General features: G+C 42.5%; 1 protein-coding gene and 1 long non-coding RNA gene across 2 annotated transcripts in view; one reads left to right on the plus strand and one right to left on the minus strand.

The window, feature by feature from the left end:
- The window catches only part of LOC110500404 (astrocytic phosphoprotein PEA-15), a 56,707-nt gene that overhangs the window by 5,917 nt on the left and 26,392 nt on the right, over nt 1-24,398 (minus strand). The window lies entirely within an intron of this gene.
- Nucleotides 21,066-22,121, plus strand: LOC118942929. Its single transcript, XR_005038601.1, has 3 exons — nt 21,066-21,090; nt 21,461-21,720; nt 21,949-22,121. It is a non-coding gene; the product is annotated as an uncharacterized LOC118942929 (long non-coding RNA).

Genomic DNA, 24,398 nt, shown 5'->3' on the forward strand with positions numbered 1-24,398 from the left:
GTAAACTTCCGACTTCAACTGTACATGTGTGCAAACACACAGGCAGGCACGCAGACACACGCTGTCAAGCACACACACACACATAATTGTCATCGAGCTGAAGGATACAGCGGCCAAACTATAAGGGTAAAAACATGCCTCACACACCTGTTGAGCCATATTTCTCACTGTGAGCCATGCAAGAGGGGGTAAAGTGAGAGCGATTGAGTATTCTCCTCTCTCTCTCCCTCTCACGGTCCCCCGTTCTCTTTCTCTCTGACTCCCCTCCCCCTCACTTTCCCTTTATTTCGCTCTCTCTCTCTCTCTAGCACCATCACTCTATTCCAATAGCTACTCGACCTTTGGATGCCTATTCTCTATTGCTGGCTGAGTGAGGGGTGTGCTCGTCAAATAGAACTAAGGGACCTGTATGGTTCATTTGTGTGTGTGAATTTGTGTGTGTGTGTCTGAGTGGGGGGCCCGTCACTGTCTGGCTAAACAGGCGGCACCATACACACCGACACAGACACTACACTGTTGTAAGAATAATCACCAACCTCCCCTTTATTGCCCACACACACACATGCACACACACACCACTACTACTACCACCACTACCCAAACTCCATTCACTCTTCACACTGCTGAAGTTGCCATGGAGACCAGGCCCTGCTTTTTCTTTCAGCTCGGAGACTGTTTCCTAGCGACCAGGGAAAGTTCCACTCTACCCCAGAAGCTCCTGGTGCGAGAGAAGGAAAAAGAGAGAGCGCGAGAAAGGGCTAGCGGGATAGAGAGACAGAGAAAGAGTAGATTGTTGAGCTTTTGAATGTGACAACATGGTGCCAATGTGACAATGTCTGACTAATGTCAACACAGACTAACACACAGGCTCACTGTTTGACAGCTCCATGACGAATATATTTTTTTACTTAAACCGCACCTGTCAGGACCCGGTTACGAACCCGGGTCTCCGGTGTGAGAAACAGTCACTTAGCAAACTGAGCCCATAATAGTCAGCAGAACCCAGAAGATGAGGCAGACACAGCAGTACTTGAGACGGTGTTTTAATAAAGTAAAAGGAAAGTTCAGGCAAAAATAAAAATCTACAACGTCAAAAGTAATTCCAAGAGACAAAGGTAATCCTCCACGGCAAAAAGGTAAATCCACAAGGTGGTAGGTACAGCAGAAAAAAGCCTCAAAAGATAATCAAAAATAAATAAACGAGAACAAAAACAGAGTACCACAAGAGAGTCCAACTGGAGCAACACATGTTCACAGCATCACTGGGGCTGGGTGCTAACATTCAAACACAGAGCAAAGAACTGAGGAAAATTAAGGGTTTAAATACAATCAAGGGAAACAAGGCACAGGTGCAAATAATAACTGGAAACAAGGGAAAACAAAAGGGTCAAAAAGCACACTGGGGGCATCTAGTGACCAAAACAACCCTGGCCAAATCCTGACACCACCATTAAACTATCTCTGCTTTAACCATGGTGTGTGTGTGTGTGTGTGTGTGTGGGGGGGGGGGGGGGGGGGGGGCATGTGCTTCAAAGCTTGACCAGGCTAAAATGCGATCTTTACATGTAACCATGACAACCACGTTACAGTGAGCTGCAAAAATCACAAAAATGACAGGGATTTAGGAAGGGAATAAAATACCTCCATTTCTCTCTCTCGCTCTCTCTACCGCTATCTCTCCCTCTCAATCGACCTGTGTTATCTCCTTTTGTCTAATCTGCCTCTCTCTCTCACGCTCTCTTTACCCCCGCTTCCTCTGTTATGTGTTGCTCTCTGTCTGCCTCTCTCTCCCCCTTACACTATTTTGCCCCTATTTTGTTTCACAGGGCATGATGACATGGCTCCCTCCCTCCCTCCCTCTCACTTTCAGTATCTCTATGCCTGCTTTGTTGTCTCTCTATCAGTCGTTCTCTTGAATCTCTCACTCACTATTAAACCTCACTTCTCCGGTAACTTTTCGAAACTCAATCCCTCCATGCCAGCCCCACTTTTCCTCTCGACTACAGTGTTACAGTCACCTCGTAAAAATGATTGGCACCCTTGATAAAGATGAGTAAAAAATACTGTCTCAAATAGATCATATAAATTCTGAGCTATATTGTATGCTCAAAAACCTGGACAGTTCTATTATGTTATCCTAATCAAATTGTTTAGAGAAAGAGATTTTGTTGAACAAGTAATCATTTTTTATCTCAGATTGATAGGTGTCAAAATGATTGGCACCGCTGGTTTCAATGCTTTGTGCAACCTCCCTTTGCTAGGATAATGGCACTTAGACTTTTGACAGTATATGTTTTTGAGATTGGAGAACACACTGGGAGGAATCTTAGACCATTCCGCCATACAGAATATTTCCAAATCCTTGATATCCTTCAGTGTACGCATACGGACTGCCCTCTTCAATTCAAACCACAGGTTTTCAATGGGTTCAAGTCCGGAGACTGGCATGGCCATTTTCAAAATGTTGTTTTTGTTGTCAAATCACCATTTCTTTGTGGATTTTGATGTGTGCTTGGGGTCTTTGTCTTGCTGGAAGACCCACTTGAGGCCAAGTTTCAGCCTTCCAAGCAGAGGCAACCAGGTTTTCGGCTGAAATGTCCTGGTAATGGGTAAAGTTCATGATGCCATTGACCTTAACAAGTGCCCCAGGACCAATGCAAGCAAAAAAGCCCCATAACATCAATGATTCATCACCATATGTTATAGTAGTTATGAGGTCCTTTTCTACATATGAATTGTTCTTTAAATGCCAAAACCCCCCGCTGGTTTGCGTGGCCATAGAGCCCTATTTTTTGTCTCATCTGACCATAGCACCGGTTTCAATCCAAGTGCCAATGCCGCTTCGCAAACTCCAGGTGTTTACATTTGTTGTTGTGCTTAACAGGCTTTTTTCCCCCTAGCAACTCTTCCAAAGAGCCTATTGGCATGGGGGTGGCGTCTAATTGTAGTTTTGGAATCTTGGTGACCCCAAGATGCCACCAGGTTCTGTTATTCTCCAACTGTGGCCCTTGAATTTTTACTTGCCTCCCGAACCATCTTCCTCAGTATATGTGGGACAAGATACAAATGCGTCCTTTACCAGGGAAGTTTACCACACTTCCAGTGGTTTTAAGCATCTTAATTACTGCCCTAATTGCGGTATCTTTTTTTTGTTGACGTTTAAAAAAAAAAGTTTTTACCCTTTGCCTGATTTATGAAAATCCACAACCATTTGTCTCTTTTCGTTTCCTTGCCTTTCACAATGGTGATGGATGACAAATGGATTTTTACATGCGTATTACCTCATTTTATATCCCAGTGAAACAGGAAGCCATGGAAGGCAACAATACAGTTCCTTAAAGCGGAAATCAGCAATAGAAACAATAATTAAGCATCCTTTCCGCCACGTTTCAGTAAAAAGCTGAGGAATGGGGCTGGAAAAATGTAACCACTCTCAAATTAATTTTACAGAGCTATGGGTGCAAGGACTGACCATCCAGGATATTACAATTATAGGTTTAATCATGTCAGGCTATGTATATATATATATTTTTTATACACTTACTTTGTTTACAAACATTTTAGTAAAACAAGCTTATACAGTGCATTTGGAAAGTATTCAGACCACTTGACTTTTTCCACATTTTGTTACGTTACAGCCTTATTCTAAAATGGATGAAATCCTTTTTCCCCCGTCAAAAATCTACACACAATATCCCAGAATGACAAAGCAAAAACAGTTTTGACATTTTGGCACATTTATTAAATCTAAAAAACAGAAATACTTTATTTACAGACCCTTTGCTATGAGACTCGAAATTGAGCTGAGGTGCATCCTGTTTCTATTGATCATGTTGAGATGTTTCTACACATTTTTTGCAAATTTATAAAAAATGAAAAACGGAAATATCACATTTACATAAGTATTCAGATCCTTTACTCGGTCTTCTTGGGTATGACGCTACAAGCTTGGCACACCTGTATTTGGGGATTTTCTCAAATTCTTCTCTGTAGATCCTCTGCCAGGTTAGATTGGGATTGTCGCTGCACCGCTTTATTATAGGTCTCTCCTGAGATGTTCAAGTCGGGGCTCTGGCTGGGCCCCTCAAGGACATTCAGAGACCTGTTCCGAAGCCACTCCTGCGTTGTCTAGGATGTGTGCTTAGGGTCGTTGTCCTGTTGGAAGGTGAAGCACTCTGGAGAAGGTTTTCATCAAGATTCTCTCTGTACTTTGCTCCGTTCAACTTCACTTTGATCCTGACTACTCTCCCATCCCCACAGCATGATGCTGCCACCATCATGCTTCACCGTAGGGATGGTATTGGCCAGATGATGAGCGGTGCCTGGTTTCCTCCAGACGTGATGCTTGGCATTCAGGCCAAAGAGTTCAATCTTGGTTTCATCAGACCAGAGAATCTTGTGGTCTGAGAATCCTTTAGCTGCCTTTTGGCAAACTCCAAGCGAGCTGCCAAGCGGACTACAGGTGCCTTTTACTGAGGAGTGGCTTCCGTCTGGCCAATCTACCATGAAGACCTGATTGGTGGAGTCCTGCAGAGATGGTTGTCTTCTGGAAGGTTCTACCACCTCCACAGAGGAACACTTGAGCTCTGTCAGAGTGATCATCAGGTTCTTGGTCGCCTCCCTGACCAAGGCCCTTCTCCCCCGATTGCTCAGTTTGGCCAGGTGGCCAGCTCAAGGAAGAGTCTTGGTGGTTCCAAATGTCTTCCATTTAAGAATGATGGAGGCCACTGTATTCTTGGGGACCTTCAATGCTGCAGAAATGTTTTGGTACCCTTCCCCAGATCTGTGCCTCGACACAATCTTGTTTGGGAGCTCTACGGACAATTCCTTCAACCTCATGGCTTGGTTTTTGCTCTGACATGCACTGTCAACTGTCGGACCTTATATAGACAGGTGTGTGCCTTTCAAAATCATGTCCAATCAATTTAATTTACCACAGGTGGACTCCTTTCAAGTTGTAGAAACAGCTCAAGGATGATCAATGGAAAGAGGATGCACCTGAGCTCAATTTCGAGTCTCATAGCAAAGGGTCTGAATACTAAAAACCTGTTTTAGTTTTGCCATTATTCGGGTATTGTGTGTAGATTTATGAGGAAAAACATGTATTTAATAAATTTTAGAATACGGTTCTAATGTAACAAAATGTGGAAAAAGTCCAGAGCTGAATACTTTCCGAATGCGCTGTATTTTGGGTTCTGATGGGGTACGACAGTTGTACTAAACTCATGAGGAATTTACAAGTTATATTCTTCAAGAATCATTGGGTACATATCATCAATTTGTACGTCCAAAAATCAATGTAGCAACTGCTGATTGCCCCTTTAAGCTGAGATGAAAAAGTTAACCGTTAATACAGATTGGATTTTGTTTGATTTTATCGATAAGAATCTTTAGAGGTGCCCATAATTTTGACACCTATCTTTTTAAGATACAAAATGATGACAAAATCTCTTTCTCTGGCCAATTATATTTGTATAAAATGATATAATTTTCCATATTTTCTGAGCATACAATATAGCTCAGTATTTGTATGATTTATTTTATACAGTCATGTTCGCTGATCTTTATCAAGGGTGTCAATCATTTTGGAGGTGACCGTAAACTGTCCCGTCTTGTGACGCTACCCAAAACAAACATAAACAAACACCCACCCCAAAACAACGACAGGACACAGGAAACGACAGGGGACATCAAGCCTCTCTGCGTGGTGTCACAGCACATCTCTGTTCTGTGTTGATGCACCCTGGTGATCCCTGCTGGGCTAACGTCTAAACACAGACCTACTCCGTCCAAACTACTATGCACCGGACTTGTGGTCAGCTTAAATGAAAATAAGACTATTATTTGGTTATACTACTGTATATTTGGTGTTGGTTTCTGTCAAATCTGATGAATGATTCTTGATTCATGAGTAATTCCTAACTTAGGCTCGGTGTCTAATTCAAATTCATCAGCGGTTTGAGTTGACTTGGGAATCAATTGGGCCATTGCATCCAACTTGGAGTTTAAAAAATAACAATACATTATGTCTGAAACTAACAGCGATGCACTATTTCACTGGCTAAGTCTGTCTGTTCTCTGTTCTACAACAATACGGTGTAGCTCTTTCATGCAGTCAAATTACCCAGTGGCCTCATGGGTGGAATGTTATTAATATTATTCATAATTTCATCATTAATAAACATTATTTATTTGTTTACGGTGTTTTTTATGTCAAACAGTTTTGTTATACTGGTAGTGTTATACCCAAGAGGATTTGAGGCTGTAATCGCTGCCAAAGGTGCTTCAACAAAGTACTGAATAAAGGGTCTGAATACTTATGTAAATGTGATATCAGTTTGTGTGTAGATTGATGAGGTGGGAAAAAACAAGTTAATCCATTTTAGAATAAGCATGTAACGTAACAAATTGTGGAAAATATCATGTGGTCTGAATACTTTCCGAATGCACTGTACACAGTCATGTAACACTAGTCTTTTTTAATAATATTTACATACCTTTTAACTCACTTTATATGTATATAATGTATTCTAGTCATGGCCTATCCTATTTAACTATTGCTGTACATATACCATTCTATCCTATGTATTACACTAAATACAGTACTTGTCAAAAGTTTGGACACCTACTCATTCCAGGGTTTTTCTTTATTTTTTACTATTTTCTACATTGTAGAATAATAGTGAATACATCAAAACTATGAAATAACACAAATGGAATCATGTAGTAACCAAAAAAGTGTTAAGAAAATCTAAATATAATTTATATTTGAGATTCTTCAAAGTAGCCACCCTTTGCCTTGAGGGCAGCTTTTAGGATTCTCTCAGCTTCACCTGGAAAGCTTCTGATGAAGGTGATACTAAGCTACAGGACTGTTTCGCTAGCACAGACTGAAATGTTCAGGGATTCATTGGATAACATTGAGGAGTTTACCACATCAGTCACCGGCTTCATTAATAAGTGCATCAATGATGTTGTCCCCACAGTGACCGTACGTACATATCCCAACCAGAAGGCATGGATTGCAACAGTTAAAGGGTCGTGTCATACTGCAGCACACCTTGCGTGCTGCCGCAGCATTCTGTGGCACGTCATTTAATTGTCAGCCATTTTTTCTGTTACTTTAAGTTATTGCTAGTTTGACCACCAGAGGGCATCATTGAGAAGCATTTGATAGTATTCCGTATTGGCATTACCAGATAATTTAAAACCTTTTTTGTAATAACATAGTATTTGGGAGTCATTTTAAGAAATGTGGCTTAATTAATTTGATTAATATTATGGTGTTTCTATTCAGAGAAAAACGAAATCCTCTGGGTTTCCGTTAGGATGGAATGGAAAATATGGCGCTGTACAACGTGACGTTGGGAGTAGGCTACAGGATTGGAGGATTCTAAATTGTTTGCCTTCATTAGACAACTTTGTTCCAATATTTCTGTAAATCAGTGATATTTCTTCCCATAGTAATTCGTTATGGATCCATAACTAAATAAACATCTGCGTTTTAAATATTTGTATCATTATTTTATGAACAAAATGTGTTTATTTGTTTTATTAGGCTACTGTGCAGTCTACAATACATACTGTAGTAAAACAGGTGGAGGTGGAGTTCCAGAGCTCACAGGTGTGCCTGGCATGGATTGGGACTCCATCTCGTCCCTCGCCCTTTTCAATGCGTCATTCTACACCTGACTCTCCGCCAATGCCGCCTGACTCTCCGCTAATGAGTAGTGACTCTTCGCCAAAACCGCCTGGCTCTGGACCAATGCATCAGCTGTCGACCGTATCTTTGCCCTCAGAGAATGTTTCTCTTCCTGATGGTTTGCCTTCAATGACTCGATCTCGGTCTTCAATGTTTGAATCTCACCCATGAGCACCTTCATCAGATGAGCAGAATGGTACCGCCCTGAGCCCTCTTCGATTACAGTGGCCTACGATAAAAACGGTAGATCAATTAAGAATTAAAAGTGACTCCAACACACAAATGCGGTGTACACATTTTAAGAATTTAGCTTAACTAACCGCTTTCTTGGCAACCATCCGTTTTTTTTTTCGGTGTGGCCCGTTGTCCAGCCCTTTGTCCACTGAACTCCACGTATGGTTTTCAAGTCCTCTGGTGGTTACAGTCCTAACCCTGGAACGGGTAGCACCATAAAAAGAAGCTGGCTTGATGTAAACGATGTCCATTTTGTCTCTTTGGTCGCAATGTCATTTATTTTAGAATAACAGCTCGTTTTTGAATGGTAACTGGTTTAAGGGTTTTGGGCGGGGTGAGGAAAGGAGGAAACATCACACTAATTACAGTCAGAAGACAGTTGAAGAAACTTGCGTGGACTTATGGAAAGGCAAGGTAAGAAATGTTTTATATATATATATATATATATATATATATATTTTTTTTTAAATGATCAAAACATTAACCATGTGTGCTCGCTTGTTTTGTACTGTTCTGTAGTTTCGACCCAATGATTTGTCTGACAAAACAAAGAACTTTGCGTCCTGCAAGCCAGGGCATGGATCAAAGCTGGCGAGACATTCGATAATGTCACCTTCACAGACTAATCAACCGTGGCCGTTGAGCAGTGCTCAAAATTGCTACAGAAAAAAAGGAAGATCAAGGAAGCCGAGTCCCAAGCATCAGCTCAAACTCAATGCGTGCGGGGCAATTTCTCGCCAGGGACCAGGCCCAGATTTGATTTTTGATGGTAAGTTTGGCTATTTACAAAGCAAAAGGTACATCAAATATTGTAGCCTACACCTCACGGACTGTTATGTGTAATTCACAATAATTCACTCTTGCCTTCTTTTTCAGGTATCATGGGTCGAGATTTCTTTGTAATCAACAACAGATATGCTGGACCCTATGTCAGAGAGCTGTTTCTGGGTACATATCGGTAGGATTTTAGCAATATTTTGTTAGGTTTAGGCCTATTTACATGTATATTTCTATTATTTTACCTAATTTTGGTTGTTAGGCAAAATTTATTTTTTTCCTCTCCAATTGCAGACAATGACCCAAAACACACTGCCGCCCGGGTTTACATTGCAAATGAGGGCATAAACTGGGTCATGATGCCAGCGGAGTTTGTAGACCTTTATGTAGTAAAATAAAGGTTAAATACAAATAAATAAATAAAAGACCTACAACACCTTTGGTAGGCCTACAGTATATCTAAACATGTGTTTTTTCATCTCTACATGTAGATCTCCTGATTTAAACCAGATCGAACTTGTTTGGCATCAACTGAAAACATTCATCAGTAACTCTGCCAAGCCGACAAGCACAGATGAACTGGTCAAGGCCATCAAGATGTTTTGGCTAGAGAAATGAACGATACAACAAATGCATTGAACATCTCAGCAAGGTTTTACCTGTGGTCGTGGAGCTGGGTGGAAGTGCGACTAAAATGTAATTTATATAAACATCCGCATTTCTTTTTTCTCGTTATTTTATTTTATTAACAAAAGCTGTTGTTTTGCTGTTTTGCGTTATAAATGTAACACTTCAGAGTACTTAAGCATCAAACACATTTCAAGTTGAGGGATTTCCCCAACAGTAACCGGGTTATAAGAAGTATATTGTCCTGCTAATAGGAAACATTTACATGGTGGACTACACCTGACACAGTTGTGAAAAACAATTGTTTGAAAACCTGTTTTCAAAACGCCTCCATCACTTCTGTAACTAAAAACACAGCATCTTGTTTACATTCTTTATTGTGTCACACATAATTTGTACCTTTCCAATTACTTTTAGAGTTTGGGATTTACAAATGTGCACTTTTAATTATCAGTTACATTGTTTTATTTCGAACGTGCAGACTTTTTTTCTTGAAATGATTGTTTTATGTAGGATGCTACATTTTTGACCAGTTGCAATTGTAAGTAGGCCTAATAACAAAAATCCTACTTCTATTAGGCGCTTAAGCCTCATGGCCTACCTCACTCAGTTAAGTTATTTTATATAGTTCTAGACTCCGAAGAAATAGACTCCAATTAAGCCCTCTTGTTGTTTGTAAAGTCAAATTCTAATGAAGATTATTGTTGAAATGAATTGCTCGACTGGTGTAGGTTTGTTGGTGTGTTGGTGTGCAACACTTGCATAACAAGTTAGCTATATTTTCAGCACCAGCCACTGTTCACCTCCTATTGATTGTGCTGCGGTAGCCGGCAGTTTTTGTTTTTTTAAATGTAACCTTTATTTAACTAGGCAAGTCAGGGAAGAACAAATTCTTATCTACAATGAAGGCCTACCCTGGCCAAACCCTGATGACGCTGGGCCACTTGGGCGCCGCCCTATGGCACTCCCAATCACAGTCGGATGTGATACAGCCTGAATTCGAACAAGGGACTGTACTAAAGCCTCTTGCACCGAGATGCAGTATATATATATATTTTTGGAGAACATTAACCGTGTGTAGGTAGATACGTGTGTAGGTAGATGTGGAAAGATAGATACAAATGATTTGTTGCAAGTTGGGGAGAAGAGGGTGGGTTCACACCTAGCTCAAGTTGGGGAGGGAGGTTCACACCTAGTTCATTTATTAGAAAATTCTTTAGTAAAGGTTGAATAGTCTATTGTTCAGCTAATAGCCCATCCTGCTAGCTTGTGAAAAACTAATAATAATACCCCCCCCCCCCCTTTCCACGTAAAAGATTCCAATTGATAAAGTGTTTTTAGCCACAATCGTCCCCAACCCCAATTAATACATTTGGGCACAGTCGATAGCGTGCTGGATTTCGGGCTAGAATGTTGAGGGTTCAAAACCTGCTCCCTGCTTGTTTCATTACATTATTATGTCGGTCTCAAAGCATTAGCCTGGATTGTTACTCCCATCTCGTTCTTCTCTCTCTTCCACGTGTCATTCAGCACGCTTGTGGGCGTACTGGCAGGATGTACTGTTTTTTAATCTGTATATATGAATTACAAATCAGCCTTTACTTAAATCATGTTTCTAGTCTATTGAATAGTTACAATGTGTAATCATTGATGTCCCAGGAGCAGGAGTGGTAAACACTGTTGAAGTGTATATTTGTAATACATTCATGCATACACAGCATCATTCAAATAATGGAGTTTGATACACCTGGATTGGATATGACTGAAAAAAAAACTTGCTAAATAGCGATTTTCGTAAATTAACTTTATGACAAAAAATATGCACAATCGTTTGTCTCTACATTAACTAACATATTCCTCTCAATTGTAAATGTTTTGCTTGACTCGTTATGATGCTATAATTACTGACATTAGCTTCCCCCGTAATGTTTTGTCAGCCATCATTGCTGAAGAAAGTCACACCACTCGATATGATTGGTCATATAAAAACCTTGGGACACAAATGCATAGTGAGTGCTCTAACTCCCCCTTGTGGTGGTCTGGAGCAATGAAGCCGTGACGCTGGGTACATCAAAGTCCCACGGTTTAAGTTCACAACTTTTAAAGGAGGAACCACTGTACCAGACAAGCTAAATTCCTTCTATACTGGCTTTTAGGCAAGCAAAACTGAAACATGCATGAGAGTACCAGCTGTTCTGGACGACTGTGTGATCTCACTCTCCATAGCCTATGTGAGTGAGACCATTAAACAGGTTAACATTCACAAGGCCGCGGGGCCAGACGGATTACCAGGACATGTACTCAGAGCAAGCGCTGACCAGCTGGCAAGAGTCTTCACTGACATTTTCAACCTCTCCCTGACCCAGTCTGTAATACATACATGTTTCAAGCTGAACACCATAGTCCCTGTGTCCAAGAACGCCAAGGTATTCTGTCTAAATGACTATCTGTAGCCTTGAAATGCTTTGAAAGGCTGGTCATGGCTCACATCAACACCATCATCCCAGACACACTGGAGCAGCTCCAATTCACATACTGCCCCAACAGATCCACAGATGATGCAATATCTATTGCACTCCACACTGCCCTCTGCCACCTGGGCAAGAGAAACACCTATGTGAGAATGCTGTTCATTGACTATAGCTTAGCGTTCAACACCATAGTTCCCTCCAAGCTCATCACTAAGCTCAGGACCGTGGGACTGAACACCTCCCTCTGCAGCTGGATTCTGGACATCCTGACAGGCCACCCCCAGGTGGTGAGGGTAGGCAACAACACATCTGCCATGCTGACCCTCAACACGGGGGACCCTCAGGGGTGTGTGCTTAGTACCCGCCTGTACTCCCTGTTAACTAACAACTTCGTGGTCTTGCACAACGCCAACATCATCATTAAGTTTGCTGACGACATGACGTGCTTGGCCTGATCACAGACGACATTGAGAGTCAAATAAAGGTTAAATAAAAATGATTTAAAAAGGCTTGGCATGGGCCCTCAGATCCTCAAAAAGTTCTACAGCTGCACCATTGAGAGAATCTGGCTTCATCACCGCTTAGTATGGCAACTGCTCGGCATCCGACTGCAAGGCCCTACAGAGGGTAGTACGTGCGGCCCAGTACATCTCTGGGGCCGAACTCCCTGTCATTCAGGACTTCTTTAGCAGGCAGTGTCAGAGGGAGGCCCTAAAATTGTCAAAGATTACAGCCACCCAAGTCATAGACTGTTTTCTCTGCTACCGCACGGCAAGCGGTACCGATGCACCAAGTCTGGAACCAACAGGACGCTGAACACCCCTAAGCCATAAGGCTGCTAAATAGTTATTCCGGTAGCTATTGGTTAACTATTTAACTATCTTCATTGACCCTTTTTGCACTAACTATTTTGACTCATCTCATACGCTGCTGCTGTTGATTATCTATCTTGTTGCCTAGTCACGTTATACTTACATATATACCTCAATTACTTCGTACCCTTGCACATCGACTCGGTACTAGTACCCCGAGTATATAGCTAAATTACTGTTACTCATTGTGTATTTATTCCCTGTGTTATTATTTTTATATAATTTCTCCATATTGTTGGGAAGGGCGCGTAAGTAAGCATTTCACTGTAAGTCTACATCTGTTGTTTACGAAGCATGTGACAAATACAATTTGATTTGAATTAAGCATAGCATTGTCATATGAATGCATGCATGCGCCCACCCGCACACCAAATTAAGATGCGATCTCACCACAGGTGAAGCACCACCCTTCAGGGCACGCCATCCCCCTCTCCTCTCCTCCTTTCCTCTCTTTCTCCACACGTTTTATTTTATTTTTTTAAATCTCTCCCACATCTATAGCCTCTGACACTCTCTACCTCCCTCACATTCTCCCTGCCTTCCAACCGCCTCTACTCTACTCCTCTCCTCCTTTCCTCCACTCCAACTGATCATCTCTCCCTCTCATCCCTGCCTTTCAACTGCCTTCCTGCTCAGCGACAGGATTTAAAGCTCCATCCAACCAGTCTTTAAAACCAATATGTTCCCTTTCCCTCCAAACCCATTTCCCCTACAGTAGGACTGTGTTCGGGGAATAAAGAAGGCGTTAGGGAGAGAGAGAGAGAGAGAGAGAGTATTTGGCCATGCAAACTGCTGTGTAACCACTGAGCCAGTGTGTGTGCTGTCAGCTAGCATCAGTGTAAAAAGATTGTCGGCAGTAGGACGGGCATGCGTGGAGAAAAGAGAGGGATGAGAGAGAGAAAGAGACAAAGAGAGAGAGATAGGGAGGAGTGAGGAGTGAGAGAGACGCACGGAGAGAGAGAAAGAGAGCGCGTGGGGAGAGAGGAGAAAAGGAAAAGGGAGAAGAGACAGATAAAGAAAAGAGAGAGACCGGTCCCCCTGAGTGTAAATACCGGCCAGCACATAGGCATGGGTAGAAGAGAGGAAGAGGGAGTTGAGGAGAAAGGGAGTGGCTGAAAGCAGAGAGAGTGAACACTAATCTGGAGAGAGACGAAGCATAGCAAAGTGCCCGGGAATGTAGGCCACTGGCCCATTTCCTCATTCAAGGGAAATAATTGGCTATGTACCGTATGTATATTGGTATGTGTCTGTGTCTGTGTGTGTATAAATAGTTGTCTTATTTTTAATATGTACAGTACATCGTTATTGTAACTATGGTGGAGAAATGACAAGATTACGCTATAATGCTGTAATTGCATCAAATGGTTGTTTTATGCAACAGAATAAGGAGTTGTTAGAACCCTCATGTGTTCTACTGAGGATGGGCCTTTGGAAGATTTACGATGTCTTTGGGTGATACCGCGCTCCAGAGCATGAGTTAATGTTTCTGTTCTATAAGGTACCAGGGAGAGATGACCCCAGGGCCAGACCTTGGTCTCTACACAAAGATAACTGTTTTTACAGCAGATAGTGTCTACTGTGAATTATAAGTATCCTTCATACAATTCTTAACCTTGGGACCCATTCCATACATCTGTTGTTTGTCATGTAGCCTGAAGAGATGTGTTGGCTATATGTTGGCTATAAAGACCTTTGTACTTTTGTCTCTGGGCTCTCAATGAATCATCTGAGTGTGATTCGTCAACCAGCCATCATTAACTTAGAGAACTCAATCGATTCACTTTACATGTGTGTGTTGTATTGACCTGCTCCCTTATTAATAAGTGAATAAAGATTTAGTTTAAGTATAACTCTGACTTGTGTGATAAGTTTGTCTCTCCTCATTTGATAGTAAGGAAATTAACCACCACATAACGATGATGTTTTTCTCTCTCTACCTCCTGCTGTTCCCGCTTTTTCTCTCTCTACCCCTTCTGTCTAGGTATCTCTTCTCTCTCTCTCTATCTTTCTTTGTATCATTTTCTCTCTACCCCCTCTCTCTGTCTCTGTCCTCTTCACTGTTTCCTTTCCTTGACCCTTTCTTCTTTCTTCCTTCCTCTCCCCTTCATAACATTGTCTGGTAATGTGATCTTTGTATCATACACACAACAAAAGGAAACACAAAGGACGTGTCCCAAATGGCACCCTATTCCCTTTGTAGACCAGAACCAAAAGTAGTGCCCTATGTAGGGAATGGGGTGCCACTTGAGACGCAGGCAAAGACAGCTGGCCTTCTGATAGTCTAACCTCCCATAGGGCCTTGACAATATCTAAATGTGCCTTTCCTCTCTGAACAGAATGATAGTGAGGGTACACGCACACACACACACAGACACTTTGCAACAAAGTTGTAATCCACCGCTTCTCTACCATTCTCCCGAAGGAGAAGAGAAAACGTGTGTGTCTGCATGCAGTGCTCCATTTGTGTGTGTGTCTGTGTGCGTGGGCGAGGTACATAAATTGGGAGGCCTCCACTGCTGCTCTTTGAAGAGTGAGTTTCTGGAGAACTATCCATCTGGTATTAGCTACTGCAGCTGCATTCCACACCACTGTCTCAGTGGAGAAACACACACACACACCAGTAAAGGCTGCTGAGGGGAGGATGACTTATAATAATGGCTGTAACAGACCAAATGGAATGGCAACAAACACATGGAAACCACATGTTTGATGTACAGTCGTGGCCAAAAGTTTTGAGAATGACACAAATATTAATTTGAACGGTCTGCTGCCTCAGTTTGTATGATGGCAATTTGCATATACTCCAGAATGTTATGAAGAGTGATCAGAAGAATTGCAATTAATTGCAAAGTCCCTCTTTGCCATGTACAGTAAATGAACTGAATCCCCCCAAAATATTTCCACTGCATTTCAGCCCTGCCACAAAAGGACCAGCTGACATCATGTCAGTGATTCTCTTGTTAACACAGGTGTAAGTGTTGACGAGGACAAGGCTGGAGATCCCTCTGTCATGCTGATTGAGTTCAAATAACAGACTGGAAGCTTCAAAAGGAGGGTGGTGCTTGGAATCATTGTTCTTCCTCTGTCAACTATGGTTACCTGCAAGGAAACACGTGCCGTCATCATTGCTTTGCACAAAAGGGCTTCACAGGCAAGGATATTGCTGCCAGTAAGATTGCACCTAAATCAACCATTTATCGGATCATCAAGAATTGTCACGCCCTGGCCATAGAGAGGCTTTGTATTCTCTATTTTGGTTAGGCCAGGGTGTGACTACGGTGGGCATTCTATGTCCTTTTTTCTATGTTTTGTATTTCTATGTCTTGGCCTGGTATGGCCAATCAGGGACAGCTGTCTATCATTGTCTCTGATTGAGAACCATACTTAGGTACCCTTTCCCCCACCTGATTTGTGTGAAGTTAACTTTGTAGTTGTTCAGGGCACATAGCCCAAAGCTTTGTTCTTCGTTTTGCCGGCGTCATTTTTAAATAAAGTTCAAATGTACGCTTACCATGCTACACCTTGGTTCAGTCCTTCAGCCAGCCGTGACAAGAACTTCAAGGAGAGCGGTTCAATTGTTGTGAAGAAGGCTTCAGGGCGCCCAAGAAAGTCCAGCAAGCGCCAGGACTGTCTCCTAAAGTTGATTCAGCTGCGGGATCAGGGAACCATCAGTACAGAGCTTGGCAGCAGGCAGGTGTGAGTGCATCTGCACGCACAGTGAGGCGAAGACTTTTGGAGGATGGCCTGGTGTCAAGAAGGGCAGCAAAGAAGCCACTTCTCTCCAGGAACAACATCAGGGACAGACTGATATTCTGCAAAAGGTACAGGGATTGGACTGCTGAGGACTGGGATAAAGTCATTTTCTCTGATGAATCCCCTTTCCGATTGTTTGGGGAATCCGGAAAAAAGCTTGTCGGGAGAAGACAAGGTGAGCGCTACTATCAGTCCTGTATCATGCCAACAGTAAAGCATCCTGAGACCATTCATGTCTGGGGTTGCTTCTCAGCCAAGGGAGTGGGCTCACTCACAATTTTGTCTAAGAACACAGCCATGAATAAAGAATGGTACCAACACATCCTCCGAGAGCAACTTCTCCCAACAATCCAGGAACAGTTTGGTGGCAAACAATGCCTTTTCCAGCATGATGGAGCACCTTGCCATAAGGCCAAAGTGATAACTAAGTGGCTTGGGGAACAAAACATCGATATTTTGGGTCCATGGCCAGGAAACTCTCCAGACCTTAATCCCATTGAGAACTTGTGGTCAATCCTTAAGAGGTGGGTGGACAAACAAAAACCCACAAATTCTGACAAACTCCAAGCATTGATTATGCAAGAATGGGCTGCCTTAATTGACAGCATGCCAGGGCGGATTGCAGAGGTCTTGAAAAAGAAGGGTCAACACTGCAAATATTGACTCCACTGCATCAACCCCATGAAATTGTCAACAAAAGCCTTTGACACTTATGAAATGCTTGTAATTATACTTCAGTATTCCATAGTAACACCTAACAAAAATATCTAAAGAACCTGAAGCAGTAAACTTTGTGGAAATTAAAATTTGTGTCATTCTCAATACTTTTGGCCACGACTGTATTTGATACCATTCCACCTATTCCGCTCCAGCCATTACCGTGAGCCCGTCCTCCCCAATTAAGGTGCCACCAACCTTCTGTGACACACACACACACACACACACACACACACACACACACACACAAATAAACACAAATGCACACACACATTATCGACCTCATTACTAACAGACACTTCAACCCAGTAGTCAGCACAGTATCTCTGAATCGCCAATCTCAATTCATGGTCTATCTACAGCACCAGTCAAAAGTGTGGACACACCTACTCATTCAAGGGTTTTACTTAATTTTTACTATTTTCTACATTGTAGAATAATAGTAAATACATAATACCACATATGTAATCATGTAGTAACCAAAAAAGTGATAAACAAATCAACATTTATTTTATATTTAAGATTCTTCAAAGTAGCCACCCTTTGCCTTGAGGACAGCTTTGCACACTCTTGGCATTCTCTCAACCAGCTTAATGAGGTAGACACCTGGAATGCATTTCAATTAACAGGTGCGCCTTGTTGAAATGTAATTTGTGGAATTTATTTCCTTCTTAATGCATTTGAGCCAATCAGTTGTGTTGTGACAAGGTAGGGGTGGTATACAGAAGATGGCCCTATTTCATAAAAGTCCATATTATGGCAAGAACAGGTCAAATAAGCAAAGACTAATGACAGTCTGTCATTATTTTAAGACATGAAGGTCAGTCAGTCTGGAAAATGTCAAGAACTTTGAAAGTTTCTTCAAGTGCAGTCGCAAAAACCATCAAGCACTATGATGAAACTGGCTCTCATGAGGACCGCCACAGGAAAGGAAGACCCAGAGTTACCTTTACTGCAGAGGTTAAGTTCATTAGAGTTACCAGCCTCAGAAATCGGCAATTAGCTGCACATCAGATTGCAGCCCAAATAAGTAACAGACACATCTCAAAATCAACTGTTCAGAGGAGACTGTGTGAATCAGGCCTTCATGATTGAAATGCTGCAAAGAAACCACCATTTAAGGACACCAATAAAAATAAGAGACTTGCTTGGACCAAGAAACACGAGCAATGGACATTAGATCGGTGGAAATCGGTCCTTTCGTCTGATGAGTCCAAATTTGAGACCGCCGTGTCTTTGTGAAACGCAGAGTAGGTGAACGGATGATCTCCGCATGTGTGATTTCCACCGTGAAGCATGGAGGAGGAGGTGTGATGTGTGGGGATGCTTTGCTGTTGACACTGTCGGTGATATATTTAGAATTCAAGGCACACTTAAACAGCATGGCTACCACAGCATTCTGCAGCGATATGCCATCCCATCTGGTTTGCACTTAGTGGGACTATCATTTATTTTTCAACTAGACAATGACCCAACACACCTCCAGGCTGTGTAGGGCTATTTTACCAAGAAGGAGAGTGATGGAGTGCTGCATCAGATGACCTGCCCTCAGCAATCATCTGACCTCAACCCAATTGAGATGGTTTGGGATGAGTTGGACCGCAGAGTGAAGAAAAAGCAGCCAACAAGTGCTCAGCATATGTGGGAACTCCTTCAAACCTGTTGGAAAAGCACTCCAGGTGACTTCCTCCTAAAGCTGGTGGAGAGAATGCAAAGAGTGTGCAAAGCTGTCATCAAGGCAAAGGGTGGCTACTTCGAAGAATCTAAAATCTAAAATAGATTTTAATTTGTTTAACACTTTTTTGGTTACTACATGATTCCATATGTGTTATTTCATAGTTTTGATGTCTTCACTATTATTCTACAATGTAGAAAATAGTAAAAATAATGAAAAACCCTTGAATGAGTAGGTGTGTCCAACCTTTTGACTGGTACTGTGTATTTCTGAATCCATACAGGGTATCCACAGCAGGATGTGTAAGACTTTGAGCAAAGTGTCTGTGTATGTGTGTGTCTGTGGGTGGGTGTGTGGGTGTGTCGGGCATACTGATGCCCACGGCCGGCTGGCACAGCAGAGCGGTAGCTGTTGTATAAGACAAGGGATCAAAGGTCAAACAGAAACCATGGGAGAAATCCAACAAACAGACCAACTAGCTTTCTCCTCACACACGCACACACAGAGATGGGAGGGAGTAAGAGGGAGAGAGAAAGAGAGAGAGAAAAAGAGAGACAGAGGATGAGAGAACAATTTAAATCAGAGGAGGCTGGTGGGAGGAGCTATAGGAGGACAGGCTCATTGTATTGGCTGCAATGGATTATTTGGAACGGAGTCAAACGTGGTTTCCATATGTGTGTTTGATACCATTCCATTCATCCCATTCCAGTCTTTACAATGAGCCCGTCCTCCAATAGCTCCTCCCACCAGCCTCCTCTGATGTACTTAGCATGCAGTAGTACACCAACACACAGTGCTGTGTTTCCTTCCTTTTGCAGATAACTACCCCTCTGAGTACAACAATGAGATCCTTGTCATCCCTCTCTTTCCTTCCTCATTTCCTTCCTTTAGCCCGCCTGTCCCCTCCCCCTACCTCCTTCCTTTCCTTACTCCTATAACCTCTTTGTAACTCCCACCACCTTTCTCTTCTTCCTCCGCCCTCTCTTTCTCTCTCACCCTCTCTCTATTTCTCTCTCTCTCTCTCTCTCTCTCTCTCTCTCTCTCTCACCCTCTCTCCATTTCTCTCTCTCCACCTTCCCTTCCTTATGTTTACTACCTTTCCAAAGGTTTCATTGGGCTTACGGTGTCATGCACGGTTGTCGTGGTAACCCAGCTGTGAGTGTCATTATGGGGTAATGTGTGTAGATTGATGAGGAAAAACAACAACTGTATCCATTTTAGAATAAGGCTGTAACATAACAAAATGTGGAAAAAGTCAAGTGGTCTGAATACTTTCTGAATGCACTGTATATGTATAATGTCTTACTGATATGTGTACGTGTGCCTGAAAGTATCCAATAATCTACTGGTTCTGTGTGTATTCATCAGTGAGCTTGTCTGTGAATGTGTACTGTGTTGTATTTGTGTACTTCTCTTTTGCGGGCTCCGCCTGGTTTAATATAAATGGCAATCGCCTTACTGTAAAGGGAATGGGGTGCTATTTGGGATGCACTCTCAGCCTCCAGACCAGACCAGCTGGTCAGATTCTAAACCAAACAGAGGGATAGAGAGAGAGAGAGAGAGAGAGAGCGAGAGAGCGAAAGAGAGAAGAAGAGAGAGATAACGAGAGCGAGAAAGAGAAATAGAAAGAGAGAGTGATAGACAGGGGGAGAGAAAGAGAGACAGAGAGGGGGGGGGGGGGGGAGAGAGAGAGAACACTGCCAAATATCAGTATCAGAGGGCAGAAGGGGAGCGTACATTTGAGATTGAAAGAGAGAGGGAGGGATAGAATGACAGAGAGATGGAGGGATGGGGTAAATAGGTTAGTGGAAAACGGCCAAGGGGTGAACAGTTCACTGACAATACAGGGGCCATGGGGCCGAATCGGTGCCCTTTCCGGTCTCCAGGACATTACATGCATAAATATGCATGAAAAGTATCTGTATAATACATTATATAAGTGTCCTGCACTTTGTCCTAATTGCAATTTGAAGACACACCATGTAAAACCTTAATAAAAACTACCCAGAACACTGACAAAATAGGATTTTAACCCGTCCCCCACTCTCACTACACTTAACCATGAAATATAATGATTAGAATCCTTCAGAAATTCACAAGATGTTAGTTAAAATACACATTTTAGTCGTGTCCCCAGGTTTTCACTCAGTCCTGTTAACCTGACACATCCCCCCCTCTAAAAATTTGGGACATTCCACAAGTTACATGATCAACAGGAAGTAGCATCATTTGAGTCTCCTGAAGGCCATGGGAAGACCAAAAGTAAGTTCTCTCACTCTGCTTCTGTATTCGTTTTTATCATATTGTAAGTATGACCGAGAAGTCCTGTTACCTAAATTATTTCATATAATTTTTTTTTTAAAGATAGTTTTGGTAAACCACTTGAAGGTGCTAAATGTTCTCATGCTATTAGCATTGATGCCACGTGGCTACATTTCATGCATTTGCTAATGCTATGCTGAAAACTCAGGCTAAATATGAACGGTAACAGGACTGATGTTTGAATGAAATAGCCATTTGAAATGTGTATCTGGTATATACATTGATTAATACTATTCTCTTGATTTTAAGTTTTACAGTTGGAATTACTGAAGGTGCTTTCTGTTTTACAACGTGAACACATTACTTACAGGGAGCCAACCCGACTAAGCGCTGCGGAGAAGCAGGGGCGCTCTCGCGTTCGACGCGATGCCGTGTCCAGAGAGGAGAGAGAGATACTTCAAAAAAGAACAGCAGAAATACTGGGAGGACATAGCATCAGGCAGGAAGTGGAGAGAGACTTACGACAGGATCAAGTCCAGGAAAGTAGCCCTAAAGCACTTCACCACACCTCCAGAGAGCCCCCCGGCTTTCACCAGACAGAGCTGATAATCCAGAGCCAAGCACTTCCAGGTCAGGATGAGAGTTAGCTCTAGTGCCAAACTTTTCTAAGAAAAGGCAAGTTTTTGTTCATTCATTTTTTTTGCAATTCTATATGAAATGCAATTGCATGTCGTGCTTGCAAGTGAATGTTGTGTTTTATATGCAGAAGAATAGTATTTTCAGGTTAATATTAGGTACTGGTCGTCAATGTGGAGATGATCAGCTTTTTGTATTTGTTGTCTGTCTTGCCTTTTGTAGAGGAAGATGGAGAACCCATACTGTGCAGAGGCAGGAGCCAGACACACATGCTGCAGGGGGAGGAGCGATACTCACACCTTCTCTCTCTTTCTCTCTCTCTCTCTCCACCGCCCACCCCACCCCGCACACACAAGCACGCACTCACATACATGCACACACACTCATGCGAAAGCACGCACACACACTCATGCAAAAGCACGCACACACACTCATGCGAAAGCACTCACACACACTCATGCAAAAGCACGCACACACACTCATGCGAAAGCACGCACACACACTCATGCAAATGCACGCACACACACTCATGCGAAAGCACTCACACACACTCATGCAAAAGCACGCACACACACTCATGCGAAAGCACGCACACACACTCATGCGAAAGCACTCACACACACTCATGCGAAAGCACGCACACACACTCATGCAAAAGCACGCACACACACTCATGCGAAAGCACTCACACACACTCATGCAAAACCACGCACACACACTCATGCAAAAGCACGCACACGCACACACACTCATGCAAAAGCACGCACACACACTCATGCGAAAGCACTCACACACACTCATGCGAAAGCACGCACACACACTCATGCGAAAGCACGCACACACAATTGTTACTGCTTTTATGTTGCTATTTAGACTAAGATCTTTTTTTTGCCAAATATAATGACCTCTGTTTTATCTTTGTTTAATTTAAGGAAATCCAGTTATTCTCACACACACCAGCACTCATTCCTGTTACTCAGCACTCATTCCTGTTACTCAGTGCTCATTCCTGTTACTCAGTGCTCATTCCTGTTACTCAGTGCTCATTCCTGTTACTCAGTGCTCATTCCTGTTACTCAGTGCTCATTCCTGTTACTCAGTGCTCATTCCTGTTACTCAGTGCTCATTCCTATTACTCAGTGCTCATTCCTGTTACTCAGTGCTCATTCCTGTTACTCAGTGCTCATTCCTGTTACTCAGCGCTCATTCCTGTTACTCAGCGCTCATTCCTGTTACTCAGTGCTCATTCCTGTTACTCAGCGCTCATTCCTGTTACTCAGCGCTCATTCCTGTTACTCAGCGCTCATTCCTGTTACTCAGCGCTCATTCCTGTTACTCAGCACTCATTCCTGTTACTCAGAGCTCATTCCTGTTACTCAGCGCTCATTCCTGTTACTCAGCGCTCATTCCTGTTACTCAGCGCTCATTCCTGTTACTCAGTGCTCATTCCTGTTACTCAGCGCTCATTCCTGTTACTCAGCGCTCATTCCTGTTACTCAGTGCTCATTCCTGTTACTCAGCGCTCATTCCTGTTACTCAGCTCTCATTCCTGTTACTCAGCGCTCATTCCTGTTACTCAGCGCTCATTCCTGTTACTCAGTGCTCATTCCTGTTACTCAGCGCTCATTCCTGTTACTCAGTGCTCATTCCTGTTACTCAGCGCTCATTCCTGTTACTCAGCGCTCATTCCTGTTACTCAGTGCTCATTCCTGTTACTCAGCGCTCATTCCTGTTACTCAGCGCTCATTCCTGTTACTCAGTGCTCATTCCTGTTACTCAGTGCTCATTCCTGTTACTCAGCGCTCATTCCTGTTACTCAGTGCTCATTCCTGTTACTCAGCGCTCATTCCTGTTACTCAGTGCTCATTCCTGTTACTCAGTGCTCATTCCTGTTGCTCAGCACTCATTCCTGTTACTCAGCGCTCATTCCTGTTACTCAGCGCTCATTCCTGTTACTCAGCGCTCATTCCTGTTACTCAGTGCTCATTCCTGTTACTCAGTGCTCATTCCTGTTACTCAGTGCTCATTCCTCTTACTCAGCACTCATTCCTGTTACTCAGCGCTCATTCCTGTTACTCAGCGCTCATTCCTGTTACTCAGCGCTCATTCCTGTTACTCAGCGCTCATTCCTGTTACTCAGCGCTCATTCCTGTTACTCAGCGCTCATTCCTGTGACCCAATGTTCATAGCTGTTATTTAATTGTTTTTTATTTAAAAAATAAAGATAAACCACTTATTTTTCAATTATGTTTGGTCCATCATTTAAACAATTGTTTGATGAATCACATGATAGATTTTTGATCAAATTTAGGTTGGGGTCTCCCTTAAAAAAAATGGCTTTGTGTTTTAAAAAGAAATACATTTCACCTGCATATGTTGACGTTTTAGCTACAGATATATATTTTTTGAACATGTAACCAATTATTACCTTTAAAATAACCACTTTATTGAGGGGAAAATGAACTAGTTGGCATGACTTTTAATTGATATTGAAACAGTTGTAAGAGTTTTGGTAACAGGACTGAGAATAGTTAAACATGTTTGCTATTAGATACAGTGCTGAAAAAAAGATAAAGAATGAAGTTTAATTTTGAAAAGTTACAACATGGAAATGGCACCGATTCGGCGGAATGACCCACAGACACACAGAGTCTCTGTGTCCCAAATTGCAT

This window comes from Oncorhynchus mykiss, chromosome 21, assembly GCF_013265735.2.
Source record: "Oncorhynchus mykiss isolate Arlee chromosome 21, USDA_OmykA_1.1, whole genome shotgun sequence".
NCBI lineage: Eukaryota > Metazoa > Chordata > Actinopteri > Salmoniformes > Salmonidae > Oncorhynchus > Oncorhynchus mykiss.